At 38.7% G+C, this 17,517-nt stretch overlaps 1 pseudogene; it reads left to right on the forward strand.

Moving 5' to 3' along the window:
• The window catches only part of LOC101652838, a 45,777-nt pseudogene extending 29,075 nt beyond the window's left edge, over window positions 1–16,702 (forward strand).
• The last annotated feature ends 815 nt before the right edge of the window (window positions 16,703–17,517 follow it).

Below are 17,517 nucleotides of genomic sequence, written 5' to 3' on the forward strand. Positions count from 1 at the left end.
GGGCTTAAGTGGAGAGCAAATGCTTTGAGAATGATGAGGGCAATGAATGTACAAATGTGCTTTACACAATTGATGTATGTATAGATTGTGATAAGAGTTGTATGAGCCCCTAAAAAACAATTAAAAAAAAGAGTTGTATGAACCCCCAATAAAATGATTTTTTTTAAAAGAATGGGAAAAAAAACCATCATGGTAAACAGAAGGGAAAAATTACTGTATAAAGGATTTTACTTTGCATGGATCCACCCTCAATGCTCATGAAAGCAGCAGTGAAATTATCAAGCAACACATAGCATTGGTTAAATATTCCCTACAAGATCTCTTCAGAGTGTTGAAAAGCAAAGATGTTACTTAGAAGAGTAAGGAAAGCCTCAACTAAGCCATGTTTTTTCCATTACATCATGTACATGTGAAAGTTGGGCATTGAATAAAGAAGGCCAAATAAGAATCAATGCATTTGAATTATGGTGCTGGCAAAGAATATTGAAAGTAGCATGGGCTTCCAAGAGAACAAACAAATCTGTGTTGGAGGAAGTTCATCCAGGAACTCCTTAGAGGCAAAGATTGCTGGTAAGACTTAGTTTCTCATAATTTCAACAAGTTTTCAGGAGAGATTAGTCCATGTAGAAAGATATTATGCTTGGCAAAAAGAGGAAGTTCCTCAATGACAGAGTGACTCAGGGCCTGAAAAGATGGGTGCAAACATAAGAACAATTGTGAAGCTGGGTGCAGAATGCTTCACCCTTTTGTTCATATAGCTGTATGAGTCAGAGCCAATTTGCTGGAACCTAACATCAACAACAAATTGGTAGAATCCATTTATGTCTGTTACAGGCATGATACTTATGTCATAGCATTTTTCAAGATTTTTTAACGTATTTTTATGTTAATAAATATTTTTCTTCTTATTTTTGACACTAATTAATAGCAGAACAATAAGCAATAGACAGACATTAGGGTCCTATCTTGCAGATTCGTTCTTTTTTGTGTCTGGATTATGGAGGCCAAGGAAAACTTCATAGACATATAGAATAACATTAATGAAATTTATCTACTAATTTTTAAACCTTTTAACATATTGTGGAAAATGTATTTAATGCTCAGAGAACTATAGCCTGAAACAGGGAAAGAAAAAATAATATTTAAAATCATGTTACTCTTGAAAATTCAAAATGTATGGTTACCCCAATTCAGGAACTATTCTAACAAGAAATATAGCTTTACCTAAAAATACATATATGATACAATTCATGTTAAATTCTTTTCTTTTTATATATCAGGTAATAATATTTGAAATATTATAAAGCATTTTATTTTTAATGGATGTTTATTGTGAACTATGTAAGGGGTTTACATTCAGACTACCCCTCTAAACTCAATATTGCATGGAATTAGTTTTTCATTCCTTCTCATTCTATGTATTTTAAGTGCAAGAAATTATTTGAAATAAAAATAAGTAATTGGATAGCATGTACATTTAATTAAAGTTAAGTGCTAAGCTTCAGGCTTAACACAGAGTTTAACATAGGCTTTTTGTCCATTAATGAATTAAACATCCAATTTATCTTGAAAATCGAAAAGAATCCTGATTCAAAGATGGAAAATGCAGAACAGAATTTCAGATTCTAAATGTATTCCAGAATTTTGGAAACTTTGAGGTTGGATTAAATCTCAAAACTTCTGTAATGAGATAATCAGTACAGGGTATGAACCAAAATATACCCAGCAGTCCACTTTTAATAAAAAAATAGCTTATCTTAATTAATGAAGCCTTCTGTTTAAGTATTGTGCTCTTTGAAATAATTAGCTCTATGAGATCAAACTGATAATGTCAACTGAAATGTATTGGCTAAGAAGCTGAAGGGCACTGTGAATTAAAGGTAAATGTGAGAAAACAAGATTATCCAGGTATCATGGAATTCCACATGTTAAAACTGTGAAAATAGTATACCTTTGGCTAATACACACCTTGTCAAAAAATGCTTCAAGAACTTCTTGACTTTATTTTTGTTTTCCTTTTGTACAGTGTTTTTACTATGTAATAAAGATATCTGCAAGTGCTTTGCCTTCACTGAGAGGTAGAGTTCCCCTTCCCTTGTCAGATCTGGCCTTAGTAATTTGATTTAAAAAATCAGTCGAAATTATTTTCTGGAATTTCTCTTGCTGACTCATTCTAAGCTTGGGAGCTTTCCCTTTAGGTAGCTTGGAATATTACATGCTCAGTCCTGCAAGTAATCTAACTACTTTGAAATGTCCAGGTAAAAAACTAAAATCCAATATTTTGATAACCTTTAGTTGAGTCATCATAGCCATATCTATCCATTTGTGCTGTCCCTGCCAATATCTCAATCATCATGGAAGGAATACAGTTGTCTCCATTATTTCCTGCTGAAATTAACCTCCATACTTATAATCACAAAAATTGGTTATTATTTTATATCACTAAATATCAGATAGATTACTCTTCAACAATAGGTTAACTGAACATAATTTAATTATTAAGGTAAGGTTCTATATTAATTATCTATATAAAACATAGATAAAACCAGGTGTCAAGAGATGAAATCATGACAATATGCATGAGAAGTAATATAACTTGGTGCCTTACATTAACCTTGAAAGAAGAGCACTTGCTTATTCTAAATCTTGTGTAAATTTTACTATGGATAAAATAAGCTTGAAAGATAGAGAAAATAATTTAGGGAAATTATATTCCTACATAACAATACTAATGAAGTTGAACATTCCCACTTCATATTTGAACTCACTGTTAAAAAACAACACTTTACAACTATATTAACTTTCTTCTTTATGGTTTGCAACTAATTTCTACACTTCATCCATGCCAGGTAATCTCATGAATGATAATCTTTAGTTTAAAATAACTTAATAAATGATGAGTATTGCTAATTAAATATTATTTGATTCTGGATTGAATAATTTGTGAGTTGAAATGCATAGTAATCATCATCACATACAGGGTCTTTCAAAATTGGACTTTAAACAAAAAGGCCCCAGATTTTTTTTAATTTATACTCTGTTTCTTTGGAATAAGCTATGCCTTTAGGCTTTTATGTTGCTCTGTCTTATAAATTCCTAATTACCTTATAGATCAAACTCATAGATTACCTTTTGTCTTTCTAAGCAACTCTGTCCTATTCCCTTTGCAACATATGAAAGTTATATTTTTCTATAGAAAGTCTGATATACTTGGTTTCTGCTTTCATTTTAGTGGTTGTTGGTTGAAACTAATTTTTTAGACACCATTACTGTAGTTCTCAGGAACCTTTGAAATAAAGTATAAATTTTCCCGTATCTATTTATGTATAAGCAGTATTTACAAATGCTTGATATTTAGTATGAGTTTAAAAAATATTTGTTGAAAAGTAGTAAACAAATTAAGATAGGTAATTGAAATTAGTATGATCAAATTGATTGAAATCTTTTTTGTGTGTGACCTGCATGCAATTACTAAAGCATTATTAAAAAACCCATCAAAGGGCTCAACAAAAATTTTTGGTGTACCAATATCTGAAAAACTTTGTTCAGGACTATGTATTTAATCTAGAATAAGTAAATGTATAAAAACATTAAGTGGACTAATGGTTCTTTGGGAATGGGGAAATGGGGAGCTAAATACAATGAGCACAAGAAGAAAGAAAATATTTTAAAATTGATTATGGTGATGATTTTACATTTTTTCTTAAAACCATTGAACTATTAAATTGTGTGGTTTTTTATTATGTGCCAATAAAACTATTAAATAAAAATACAGACAAAAATTAAAATATTGTCATATTTTGTTTATGTCTTTTTACAAAATGTATCTCCTAGTTCCTTCCTCCAGACAAGAACTTTCTTATCAAGACATATATCTAGTATGCTAAAATGAGCATCTTTATTTTAGCCTTTAGTTTTTCCCGATTTCTGGCCATGAAGATATTTACTTTGTAATACCAAAGCTACAGAATTTATGAGCATGTTTGTGGATAAGGATCCTTGGTGACACTATGGGTTGGGCATTGGAATATTAACTACTGAATGATTTTACTGAACTAATGATTTGTGGACAGTGCTTAAGTTACCAATAAAAACTATTTTGTTTGCAACTCTCATCACTCATCTATCAATATACCACACTGTCATGACTTAATTGTTGCTGTATGTGTTAGCCTGGGTAGACTAGAGAACCAAATTCATGGACATTTATATGTGTGTAGGAAAGAGCTTATATATAAAAGCAAATTGAATAAGAGCAAAGAGAAAACCTCCTAGGCCAGTCCAGATCAAGTCCATAAGTCTGATATGTCCATAGGTCCGATACTAAAGTCCTCTTCAGACTCACAAAATGCATGTAATGGTGCCAAATGCAGTAAGATCACAGGCCAGTTGGTTGGAATTCTTGTGGATCCATTGGTTTTGTAAGCATCCACGTGGTTCCTTAAGCTCTGAAACTCTGACTGCCTCAGGGTAGCTTCATGTGGCTTCTCCTCAAAAATGTCTTACATGGAGTGAGTTTGTGTCCTGCTTCCAGCAAGCTATTTATCTCTTTCTCGCCAATCAAACTGCGACGTTATTGACAGGCTAAACTCCACCCCATTCACTCTTAAGTCTTTCTCAAAATGGCAACAGATTATGTATGCTGGAAGCTATGGCAGTGAAGTTCTGAATACAAGAAGGGCCATCCATGGCAGACAGGTTTCAGCAGAGCATCTGATCAAAGACAGTCTAAGTAGAAAGACCTAGTGATCAACGTCTTAAAAAAAAAGATACTAATATGCACATAAAAGAAAGACATGCACATAAAAACAAAGCGACACAGGAAAACAAAACAATGACAGCAACAATAACAACAACAAAATGACAAAAAAAATTTAAAAAGAAAAGCCTGTAAATAGTCTGTTTTCTGGTTGAGTCTGATGTGGTGACACGTCCTGGCCCCAAAGTCGATTTTTGGTTCTCCCTTGAGACTTCCATGCTCTGCTCCCCTTGCTGTTCTGTTGCACGCCCTTAGTGTTTTGCCACAGTGTGGTGGGGTCAGATGGGGCACAAATCCCACACTGTGTCTCCAGTGTTGTCCCCAGTAGAGCTATGGGTCAGTGAGGGATTTCGTGTCTCATAGTGGGGCCAGCCATATGGTCCTCTCTGGGCATTGGCTGCTCTAAGCAGGTTATTGCTTAGAGGGCTTCGTGGGCCAGGATGTGTTCCACTCCCTTCCTCCCACTTCATTTGCTTCCACTTCTGTCTGGGTATGGTAGGTCGGTTCCTTTCCCCCACCAGAAGGTCTAGTGCTGTTCTCTGTGGCACACACTTCCAGGGTGGAGGTCAGCCTGGTTCTGCTTGGGGCTGGCCCTGTAGTCCAGTCTTTTCATGGATTCCTCCATGTATTATGTTACCCTTCTGGTTTGGTGCATCATGGTGGGGTCTTTATGCATACTCTCTCCCTGCGTGGGTTATTGCCCTGTTCCTCCCAAGTCACCATCTCAGTTCCTCCCCACACACATTTTCCCTCCTCCTACCCCTTTTCCCCTTCTTCATGTTGGACTTACATGTACCTCCCTGGGTTTGGTCTGACCTCCCCAAACTACCTATTCTTCCACCTCTGTATTGTGAGACTTTAAGTGTCTATTCTTCTATTCCTGCTATGCTGATTGTATTACCTCAGGGGACTCATGTTATACTTGTCCTTTAGAGATAGGCTTACCTTGCTTAACATGATTCCTTCCCATGAAACAACATGCTTCATGTGATCATCTATGCTTTTCCATGCTGTGCAGTACTCCATTGTGTGTATGTGCCAGAGTTTACTAATCCACTTGCCTATCGATGGAAATTAGGCTGTTTTCCAGTCTTTGCAATTGTGAATTGTGAAGCAACTAACATTGGAGTGCAGATGACTGGTCATGTTTTATTTCTTACCTCCTCTGGGTATATGCCCAGTAGAGGGATGACTGGGTCGTAAGGGAGATCAATTTCAATTTTCTTTTAAGTATTGCCAGATTGCTTTCCACAGTGGTTGTACAAATCTACATGACCACCAGCAGTGGAGAAGGGTTCCTATTTCACCACATCCCCTCTAACATTTGTTGCTCTCTGATTTTCTGATTTGGGCTAAACTCAGGGGTGTTAGGTGGTATCTCATAGTTGTTCTAATTTGCATTTTTCTTATGGCTAATGAACGGGAACACTTTATCATATGCTTGTTGGCCATATGAATCTCTTCCCTAGTGAAAGTTCTTTTAAGTTCTTTTGCCCACTTCCTTAGGGGGTTAACTGTTTCCCTCTTTTTGCAGGCCATGAGGGTGTTGTAGATTTTAGTAATGAGCCCTTTGTCCGATGTGCCATTACTAAAAATCTTCTCCCAGGCTGTGGATTGCTTTGTCACCCTCATGGTGAAGTCTTTTGGGACACACAGGTGTTTTATTCTTATTAAATCCCATTTGTCAATTTCAAGTTAACCTGTATGTGTACCCTACCCCATTGCAGTGAGCCTATGAATTCTCTGGGCCAATGATCTTAGATTTGTCCCAATTCCTTATCTCTGCAGGTCTATCTAGATAAGATAGGCTGGAGAAACACTCCAGAGGAGAAAACAACAGTACCAGGGATTCAGGAAGGACATGGGAGATGGGGAGATGGGGGAAAGGAACTGGTGTTAACCAACCCAGGGACAAGAGAACAACAAGTGATCCAAAATCAGTGGCAAGGAGGATATAAGAGGCCTGGTAGGGATTGATCAAAGGTAATGTAACCAAAAGGAATTACTGAAACCCAAATGTAGGCTAAGCATTATAGTGGCACAAGAGGAACGTAAAAGGAAATAGAGGAAAGAACTAGGAGGCAAAGGGCATATATAGTGCTCTAAATACAGGCATGCACATATGTAAATATATTTATATATAATGATGGGGAAATAGATCTATATGCATATATTTATAGGTTTAATATTAAGGTCGCAGATGGACATTGGGCCTCTACTCAAGTACTCCCTCAATGCAAGAACATTTTGTTCTATTGAACTGGCATTCCATGATGTTCACCTTCCAAATACAATTGCTGAAGACAAATGTGGTACATAAGCAAATGTGGTGAAGAAAGCTGATGGTGCCCGGCTATCAAAAGATATAGCATCTGGGGTCTTAAAGGCTTGAAGGTAAACAAGCAGACATCTAGCCCAGAAGCAACAAAGTCCACATGGAAGAAGCACACCATTCTGTGTGACCATGAGGCGTCGAAGGGATCAAGTATCAGACATCAAAGAACAAAAAATCACACCATTGTGTGCTCACCTTCCCGATACAAATGCTGAAGACAAATGTGTGCATAAGCAAATGTGATGAAGAAGACTGATAGTGCCCAGTTATCAAGAGATATAGCATCTGGGGTCTTAAATGCTGGAAGGTAAACAAGCAGACATCTAGCCCAGAAGCAACAAAGCCCACATGGAAGAAGCACATCTGTCTATGTGATCACGAGGTGTCAAAGGGATCAGATATCATAGTACAAAAATTCGTATTTTTGTGAATGAGGGGGAGAAGGAGCATGGAGTGGGGACCCAAGGCTCATCTGTAGGCAACTGGACACCCCTTTTCAGAGGGGATGTGGGGAAGAGATGAGCCAGTCAGGAAGCAGTGTAACAACAATGAAACATACAACTTTCCTCTACTTCTTAAATACTCCCCCCCCCATCATGATCCCAATTCTGCCTTCCAAATCCGGCTAGACCAGAGAATGTACACTGGTACAGGTAGGAACTGGAAACACAGGGAGCCCAGGACAGATGATCCCCTCAGGACCAGTGGTGAGAGTGGTAATACTGAGAGGGTGGAGGGAAGGTGGGGTGGAAAGAAAGAACTTATTACAAGGATCTACATATAACCTCTTCCCTGGGGGATGGACAACAGAAAAGTGAGTGAAAGGAAATATATGACAAAATAATAATAATTTATAAAGTATCAAGGGTTAATGGGGGGGACGTGGAGAGAGGGGAAAAAATGAGCTGATTCCAAGGGCTCAAGTAGAAAGCAAATGTTTTGAGAATAATGGTAGCAACCAATGTACATATGTGCTTGACACAATGTATGTATGTATGGATTGTGATAAGAGTTGTACAAGCCCCCAATAAAATGATTAAAAATAGACAGATGGTGACCAAGGAGCACCCATGAGAGGAACTCCACAGAGACCAGCACAGAGGAGCCATGGAGAGGGTATCCTAGACTTTCAGACAGTGAGATTCTCAGCATAGTGATAAGCAGACACGCATTTTAAAGTAAAGGAGAAGAAATGCCTGCGGACAGATACCTGTGTGTCACCTGCCCTCAGCACAAGTCTGAGGAGTGTGTTTCTCCAACTCTGACTGATGTTTCTTGGTCTCAGAACTAGGTAGGGCGGCTGACTGACTGAGCTGCAGGGACCTCACTCTTTCTATATGACCAGCCTAGGGAAAATATAAGCACACACATGGCTTTTGGCCCAAGTCAAGGGAGCTCTTTTCTGATCCTTTCAAAGCCCTAACTCCCCACAGCAGGAAAAAACTCCACAGGGCAGCCTGAAGCAGGCATAAATAGTAAATAATCTAACTCTCCACAGAGATTGGGGGAGCTACAGCCCCACTCAACAATACTGATCCCCAGTCCCAGGGCTACAGCTCTGCACTGTCCATCTTACGGCACCCGAAGGCATAGCCATTCTTGGACTTGTAAAATTTATATTAATTTTCATCTTGCTCCCTTTGTTCTCAGAAAGCGTTCACCTGGCCCCTCAGCAGTGCACTAGCATAACCACAAGTAAAGAACCAAGAGGGGACAGACAGAGATTTAGCCAATACACTAGATTTATATGACACCACCTGGCTCCAGACAGTCTACAAATCCAGCACATGCCTCAATAGTGGGTACTCTTGGCCAGGCATCCACCCAGGCATGCAGGTGAAACTGCACCAGCAGTTCTACATAGCACCGACAGGTGGTGTGCGCATGATAGAAGGATCATAAGACCGGTGCCCAGGGGGTGAGCTATTGGATAGACTGAACAATCTGCTAACTACCCCATGATCCCAGTCTCTGATCTTCACTCCAAGCTGCTTAGATAAGCAACCTGCCCTCTGAGTTGTCTATGGCTTCATCCCTCTATCTTAGACTGCTTATGCCTTTATAGACACCCCCTCCCCCAGCCCCACTTGATCCCTTACATCATACAAAAAGAGTAAACCTTTTCCCCTCTGACCTCATCCACCAGAGGTCTATTCCTTTAAGATAATGACCTAAACTATAAGAATGCAGGACTCAGTCCTTGCAGACATCACACTCACCCATTATCCCTAATCTCAAGCCTGCACTGCCATCCTACAAGAGCACAAGGCAGTAAAACACTGTACTCCCAGACGCTCCTCACAGCTCAACAGACCTCTGCTCCACACAGTGCTGATTTCCTCCCCGGACAAGATCTAGAACCCAGCTCTTCTTTATTCAGTATTGTTGTTGCTGTGTGTTCATCATTCCTATATCCTTCCTTTTAATTTAAAACAAAATCATGCACAAATCTTTGTTTGTTTCTTTCTTTAAAAAAATTATTTTATTGGGGGCTCATACAATTCTTTTCACAATCCACACATACATCCATTGTGTCAAGCACATTTGTATATTTGTTACCATCATCATTCTCAAAACATTTACTTTCTACTTGAGCCCTTGTTATCAGCTTCTCAAGAGTACCCTCAATACTCTTTTCCCTCCCTCACTTCTCACCCCTCCCACATGAACCTTGATAATTTATAAATTATTATTAGTTTGTCATATCTTACACTGTCAAACATCTCCCTTCACCCACTTTTATGTTGTCCATCCCCCATGGAGGAGGTTATACGTAGATCCTTGTAATCCATTCTCCCTTTCTACCCCACCTTCCCGCCACCCTCCCAGTATTGCCACTCTCACCACTAGTCCTGAAGGGATCATCCACCCTGGATTTCCTGTTTCCAGTTCCTATCTGTACCAATGTATATCCTCTGATGTAGCCATATTTTCAAGGTGGAATTGGGATCATGATAGTGAGGGGAGGAAGCATTTAACAACTAGTGGAAAATTGTATGTTTCATCATTGCTACACTGCACCCTGACTCGCCTGTCTCCTCCCCACAACCCTTCCATAAGGAGATGTCCAGTTGCCAAATGATGGGCTTTGGGTCTCCACTCTGCACTCACCAGGCCAGATCAAATCCGGGGGTACATATGGTAGCCAACTGAAAAAGAGGGACAGGGGGAAGTAAAAAAAAAAAAGAGATGTGTGGCTGGGGGTATAGGGCACTGACCCACCCAAGGGGAGTGTATTGTTCGTGTCTCCAGAGGGAAAGAAGGACAAGACTTAAATCTGGTGTCCTGGGATGTGAATGCAGCATGCCGGCATGGAGAGTGGAGCCAGTTGAGGGGCCTGAGGGCTCAGCCCCCATACCAGTTATGTGGACAACTGCCACTCCCCCCAGAAGAATTTATTTTAGAGGACTGCCCTGAAACTGCAGCTAGGGGAGAGGGACATGTCTGATCAGACCACACAGGAACAAATGAATGGGGAGGAAGAGAGTGTGGAGCACATCCTGGCCCACCAGGTCTGGAGGACAATATCCCTGCTCCGAACACCCAATGCACAGAGTGGACCATATGGCTGATCCCACTATGAGACACCACATCCCTCGCTGACCCATGACCCTACAGGGGACAACACTTACCTGGTGACACTGAGGCAAAACACTAAAGGCATGCCCCAGAACAACAGGGGGAGCAGAGCAGAGAGCTCCTGAGGGAGTGCAAAGGATAGACTCTGGGGCCAGAGTGTGGCACCCCATCGGACTTGACTGGAGGACACTCCTAGAGGTCAAAAATCAGACCTTGATCTCTTCACAGGTTTTTCTTCCTTTAAAAAATTTTTCTTTTTAAAAAAATTAATTTATTCTTTTATGGGTTATTGATTTTCTTTTTGTGTTGTCACTGCTGTGTTCCCTTTCATCACTTTGTCTTGCTGTGCCTTGTTTTTTGGTGCCTATTATCTCTGCAGATCTATCTAGATAAGATAGGCTGGATGAACACTTCGGAGGTGAAAACAACGGGACCGATGGTTACGGGGGGACATGGGAGAGGGGGAGGCAGGGGACAGGAACTGGTATTGACCAACCCAGGGACAAGTGAGCAACAAGTGACCCAAAATTATTGGCAAGGTGGGTGTGAGAGGCCTGGTAGGGATTCAGCAAGGGCAATGTAACCAAGAGAAATGGCTGAAACCCAAATGAAGGCTCAGCATGATAGTGGGACAAGAGGAAAGTAAAAGGAAATAGAGGAAAGAGCTAGGAGACAAAGGGTATTTACAGAGGTCTAAATATAGGCATGTATATATGTAAATATATTTATATATGATGGTGGGGAAATAGATCCAAGTGCATATATTTATAGGTTTAGTGTTAAGGCAGCAGATGGACATTGGTCCTTCACTCAAGAGCACTATTCTTATAATTCATCCTTACTCAGGACTTTCCCATCTGATGGTTTACATAAGGACAAAGAAAGCTATGGTTATTTTATTACTATTTTGTTTTCAGTTGACCTTTTTTCCTAGTCCCTCAACATATCAGTAATATACAATCATCCTACATGATAGACAGAGATTTTGGGAAAAGCATAGAGTCCAAATAAACCTACATTAACAGCTCTTCCACTTCTTTACAGCTATTATTTTTTTCTATTTTTATTTTTAATACTTTTGGGTTTTGCCCTTTTCTCCTTTCATTTTAACATCTGAGCTTTGATTTTAGTCCTTTTTGACCATCTTTTTTCTTTCCTTTTTTCTCATCTCTCCTTCTCTTTCCTTCTTATCCTCATCAAAACCAAAAGCTGATAATACTCTGACAATTATTTTCTTTCAAATGTTATTAGCCATTCCTCTGTCATTAGAAAGAGGTATTTTTCCACTTAATTTCCTTTTAAACTACAAATAATACCTGACCCCTATCTCTTTTTAATTCCTTTTCCCTTTGTCCATACTCTAACCCTTGCTCTTCCACACTTTGATCTCCCCCCTAGCACTTACTTTAACACTCGCCCCCGGATACTTAATATAACATGTCTAGCACCACTCCAGTGGACCAGTTAACAGAACGATCTACTCCCACATAGCCCTTTCTTTCTGACGACCCTAATAGCTACACCAAGAGGTTCAGGAAAAACAGAAGATAGCGTTTTACACACACACACACCCACACCCACACACACACACTAACAAGAGAAATACACACAAATAATTCCTGAAATAAAACAGGCTCTGGAATTACCAAAAGGAAAAAAAGAACGAGAAGAATGATGACTGCACTCATACAACAGATGAGAAAGAGTCTGAGAGGAAAAGTGAAAAAATGGAAAATTTAGAAACTTTGCTACACGTCTAACAAGAAAAATTCCAAACAGAAACACTGTGGTAGTTACATAATTTGATGTCAACATGAAAAATAAGTATAGAGGTGAAGTCTAACTATCTTTTATACACATATGCGTGACCCTGCATTTGTTTCTCTAGTCAACCCAGCCTGACATTATATAATGTGATAGTTAGGTTTATTATTAGGAGCAAGTGGACAGAATCTAATCAGTTTGCACCTTGAAGGTGACAGAGATAAATGCTTTTCAAGAGCCCACAACCTGTATCTCTTGCTCCTGGTAATTGGATCAGTATTCTGCTGCTCGAACTAGTTTTTGCCTCAACTGTGTGCTGCACTATCTGTGATCACAGCCAATCTGTGGATTGCGTTGCCTTGGTGTGCATTGCTAGAGCTTGAAGCTCCGATTCTGTTGCCATACATACATACATTAAAGCTCAAGATCGCATCAGGTGCCTGCTTTGCTATGACCCCAAGCTACTGCCTGTTGCTGGTTGACCCACCCTGCTGACTGTTGCCTGCAAGCCAACTTTGCCTGTCTTACCTGAGGGCAGACTGTGCTGTCTGCTTCCTTGACCTTGGACTGGCAGCCCAAGTGAGTTGAAGGACCTTCAGCATATTAGCTCTTGCATGAAAGTGAGTTGCACTGAGCCCTCTGTACAGCTATGTGGCCTGACTAGTCATTATATTCCTTCTCACGGTATATATATATATATATATAATCATGAGTGTGCTGGTTTTGTTTCTCTAGAGTACCCTGCCTATCACAAACAAAAAAGTCAAACACTACAACAGTAGAACTACACAATACTACAAAAAAAAAACCAAACCCCATAGAAACAGAATTAAAGAGATTGAAACTGAATTAGTGAGTTTGAAGACAAATCTATAGCCTTCAATCTAAAACAAGGACGACTAACAAAAAATGCAAAAGAAATTGAGAATATCTTGAGAGCAATGTGGGACAATCAAGAGGAACAATCTATGTCTTATAGGGTTGCCAGAAGAGGATGAAACAAACAAACAAAAACAATCCACACAGAGAATAATCTAAGAATCCTGCAAGAAAACTTTATGCAATGTCTATAGGATAAAAATGTAATTATCCAGGAAACCAAAAGAACCCAATTAGACGAGATCCCAAAAGGAAAAATCCACAGCATATTATAATCAAGGTGTCTAATAACTACAACAAGGGGGTGGAATTCTGAGAGCAGGCAGAGAAAAAAGGGCAATTACATATAAAGGGTCAGCAATTAGAATCATCTTAGCTTTTGAGGAAGGAACCATTGCAGGCAAAAAGGCATTGGAGTGACATATACAGAGTCCTGAAGGAATAAGAGAAAAATACCAATCTAGAACCTTATACCCATGAAAATATAACTCAAATATGATGGAGAAATAAGAGTGTACCAAGACAAGTACAAATTAGTTTAAAAAAAAAAAAAAAGACCAGCACTACAGAAAGTGCTCAATAAAGTGCTATGGTGAAAAATTAACAACCACAATGCACAAATCTGAAACCAATGTACATGACAAGGCCTCACAAAAACCAACGCACACAGAGCAACATACAAAGCAACAAAGTAATACAGGAATAAAAATGAAACTAAGCACTATACACAAACACACACAAAATATGCAAAAACACAAAGCAAAATGACAGTAAAAATAAAATGGGGTACTAAAAAAAACCCAGAATTTTTTTCAAAGCGATGTATTTAATTTTTTTTTGCCAAAACTACCTTCTGAACTTCAAAGTACTCTCCATTAAACTTAATACACACTCAGACAAAATATGCAAAAATATAAAGCAAAATGACAGTAACAAATACTATGGGGTACCCAAAATCAACCAGATATTTTTTTCAAAGCTCTGTATTTAATTTTTCTTTGCAAAACTACCTTATTACCTTCAAAATACTCTCCATTAAACAATACATTTGTCTGATCTGCAATTCTATTCTTGGAAACATTTTTCAAACTCATTTGTTTGGATGACTGATAGCAACTCCTTCATTTTTTTCTTCACCTCTTCTATGTTGTCAAATCACTGACCTTTCATCTTCCTCTTAATTCATGGAAACAAAAAGAAATCGCATCCAGTGAGGTCAGGCGATTAAGAGAAGCAAGAGAGGCTTGCTGTTTTTTACCAGGAAGTAAAGGATGGCCACCCCAAGACTGTAGAAATGGCAATCTTTGGATCTTGGGTGGGCCCGCTGGCTTCATGGACATCCAAAGAAAGGGGACTTATAACTGCAATATATTTAGTATCTCAATTATCCTTTTGCATTAATATGACAGGTATTAATCTGATAGACAAGGATCTGTCCTTGTAAGGAGTGTTATCGGAAAATTTCCCCTAGTACCAATCCCATGCTCAGTGTAAACAATCTCAATTAAGAAATCAATCTGTTCAAAGCAATAATTCATCAATTGTTGCTTGCAGTTGGATTATTGTCACATTAATTCCTCAAATCAACAAGAGCTTATAGTCAACCCAGACTAACACAACCACTAACACCAATGATGAAGAAAATGAAGTTTTAATCCACTTTGGCACTCTGAAACTGATCAAATATGCAATTGGGATTCATTGATAAGTACTGGTGACTGGAATTTGAAAGTTGAAAACAAAAAATGCTGTAGCTGGAAGACATAACTTTGGTGATACAAATGACACCTGAGATCACATGGTACAACTGGTAAAACCAATGCATTGTTTGTACTTGTTTCAACAACATTACTGAGGAATATATATGTTGACTACAGCAAGAGTGGTGAGGATGGAATCATGTTTCATTCTGTTGCGTATAGGGTTGTTATGGATCAGAACCAACTCGATGACACCTATCTACAACAACAAAAATATATGGGAATCTCACCAGATGGAATATACAGAAATCAGAGTGGCTATATCTATGGGCACAATGAATAATCTTAATATCATTAGTCAGGACAAGGCCACTGGCTGAATTTAGGGAAGACCATCAATTGCTCATATGTACATTCAAGTAGACGTGAAATAAAATTAAAATTAGTTCTGAGAGCTACCGTATGGTCTTGAGTGTAACCCACCTCGTTAGAGACTATCTCAAGAGTACATTTGCTGCAGTAAACACTAATGACCAGCCAGCTTGGGATGTGACATCCAAGACATCACATCAGAGGAAAACAGAATATAATTACAAAGATAAAAAAGAAATAAAATACCAATATGGGTGTGGTTAATTCCTGCGTCCGCTGCCCCTGGCTCTGGCGCTTTTCGGGTTGAAATTTTTCCCCTTGATATTTTTCCGATTGAACACTGCCTCGTCATATGTTTCAAGGATGGTGTTCCTCTGATCATAAAGTGGGGTGGACAGGAATATTCAGTGACCACGCTATCCAAAGATGATACTGTACAAGATCTCAAACAGTTTCTCAAACCCTTACAGGAGTCCTGCCAGAGTGCCAGAAGTTACTTGGACTCAAAGTTAAAGGCAAGCCTGCAGAAAAGGTTGTTAAGCATGGAGCTCTCAAACTGAAACCAAATACTAAAATCACGACGATGGTAACTCATGAGGAGAGCTTAGAAGTTGTCTTAGGTCCACCCCCTGACATTGATGACTTTGCCAATGACTTTGATATTGAAGATGAAGTAGTTGAAGTGGAGAGCAGAGAAGAAAACCTCCTGGAAATCTCTCACAGAATTAAAGAGTACAAAGTGGAAATTTTAAATCCTCCCAGGGAAGGGAAAAAACTTTTGGTACTAGATGTTGATCATACTTTGTTTGACCACAGGTCTTGTGCAGAGACTGGGGTAGAATTGTTGTGGCCATATCTTCATGAATTCCTAACATCTTCCTATGAGGAGTATGCATTGTTATTTGGTCTGCAACAACTATGAAGTGGACTGAAGCTAAAATCAAAGAGCTGGTGTGAATACAAATGCGAACGAACTATGAAATCACCCTTACATTGGACAGCGCTGCTATGACAACAGTGCTCATCCCAAGGCGAGGACCATAGACATAAAACCTCTTGGTGTCATATGGGGAAAGTTTTCAGAGTTTCACAGCAAAAAGAACACCATTATGTTTGATGACATAGGAAGAAATTTTCCAATGAACTCACAGGATGAAGATAAGACCTTTCATGAAAGCACATCTAAATCGAGATAAAGACAAAGAGGTATTAAAGTTGACCCACTATCTCAAGGAAATAGAAAAATTAGATGACTTTTTGGAGCTAAGTCACATGTACTGGGAAAGGTATCTCTCAAAGAAGCAAAGACAGTAGGTGTAAGTTATGCTGGCAGTGACTGAAGATATTTGAGACCCATGAACTTCTTGCTGTTATGCTAGAAATCATTCTATAGTGCTGGACATGGAAGCAAATGCCAGACTGCTTATACTTGGTCTTCCACAGTTTTGTAAATTTAATTATATATTTTTTGGAGATCATAGCAATATGCTTGAAAAGAAATCCATTTTCCCTATATGTATACAGGAAATGTTATCCCCAACTTTGATTAGTAAGTTTTTCCCCTACATCCCACCCACCTCACAGAAAATTTGCTCAAAGATGTTATTTTGTAGCTTTGGAAACAAGTTACATCTTGTGTTTTTGTCTTAAGTTTTTGTCTCACTAACTCAAAGACGAAACCCAGCTGGAAACTGATGTTTTTCCTTTTAAAACCCAAAAAAAGTTTTTGAATAATGGGCCTAGTATTTAAGTATGTTTAAATTTTATCATTGACAAAATTTCTTGTCTGTGTGATCCACGACTTAGATCTCTAAATTCTGAGCTGTTTCTGGTCTGTATGTGTGACACTGTTCTTTGAGTAAAACTGGAAATTATACAAATGGGTCTGTAAGATGAGAAATAGAAAACAGACTAAAGAGTAAATAATGGAAAGAGTGTGCTTCTTTGCAGTGTCATAAAGCACGCGTGTCTGAAAAAAAATTGCTCTGAAAGCAGTTAAAGGCAGTCACTTTCAAAGTGGGACATATCATTGTTTGAACCCTAAAAGGTATGAACAGTTTTTGTTCTGTTCTAACTGCATCTGTCTAAGTGCAAACAGCGTGCTTCAGTAAAAATACCACCATAAGAAT

The sequence above is a fragment of the Echinops telfairi genome, unplaced genomic scaffold, assembly GCF_000313985.2.
Source record: "Echinops telfairi isolate 266 unplaced genomic scaffold, ASM31398v2 ScPeMD7_6;HRSCAF=24_1, whole genome shotgun sequence".
Lineage (NCBI taxonomy): Eukaryota > Metazoa > Chordata > Mammalia > Afrosoricida > Tenrecidae > Echinops > Echinops telfairi.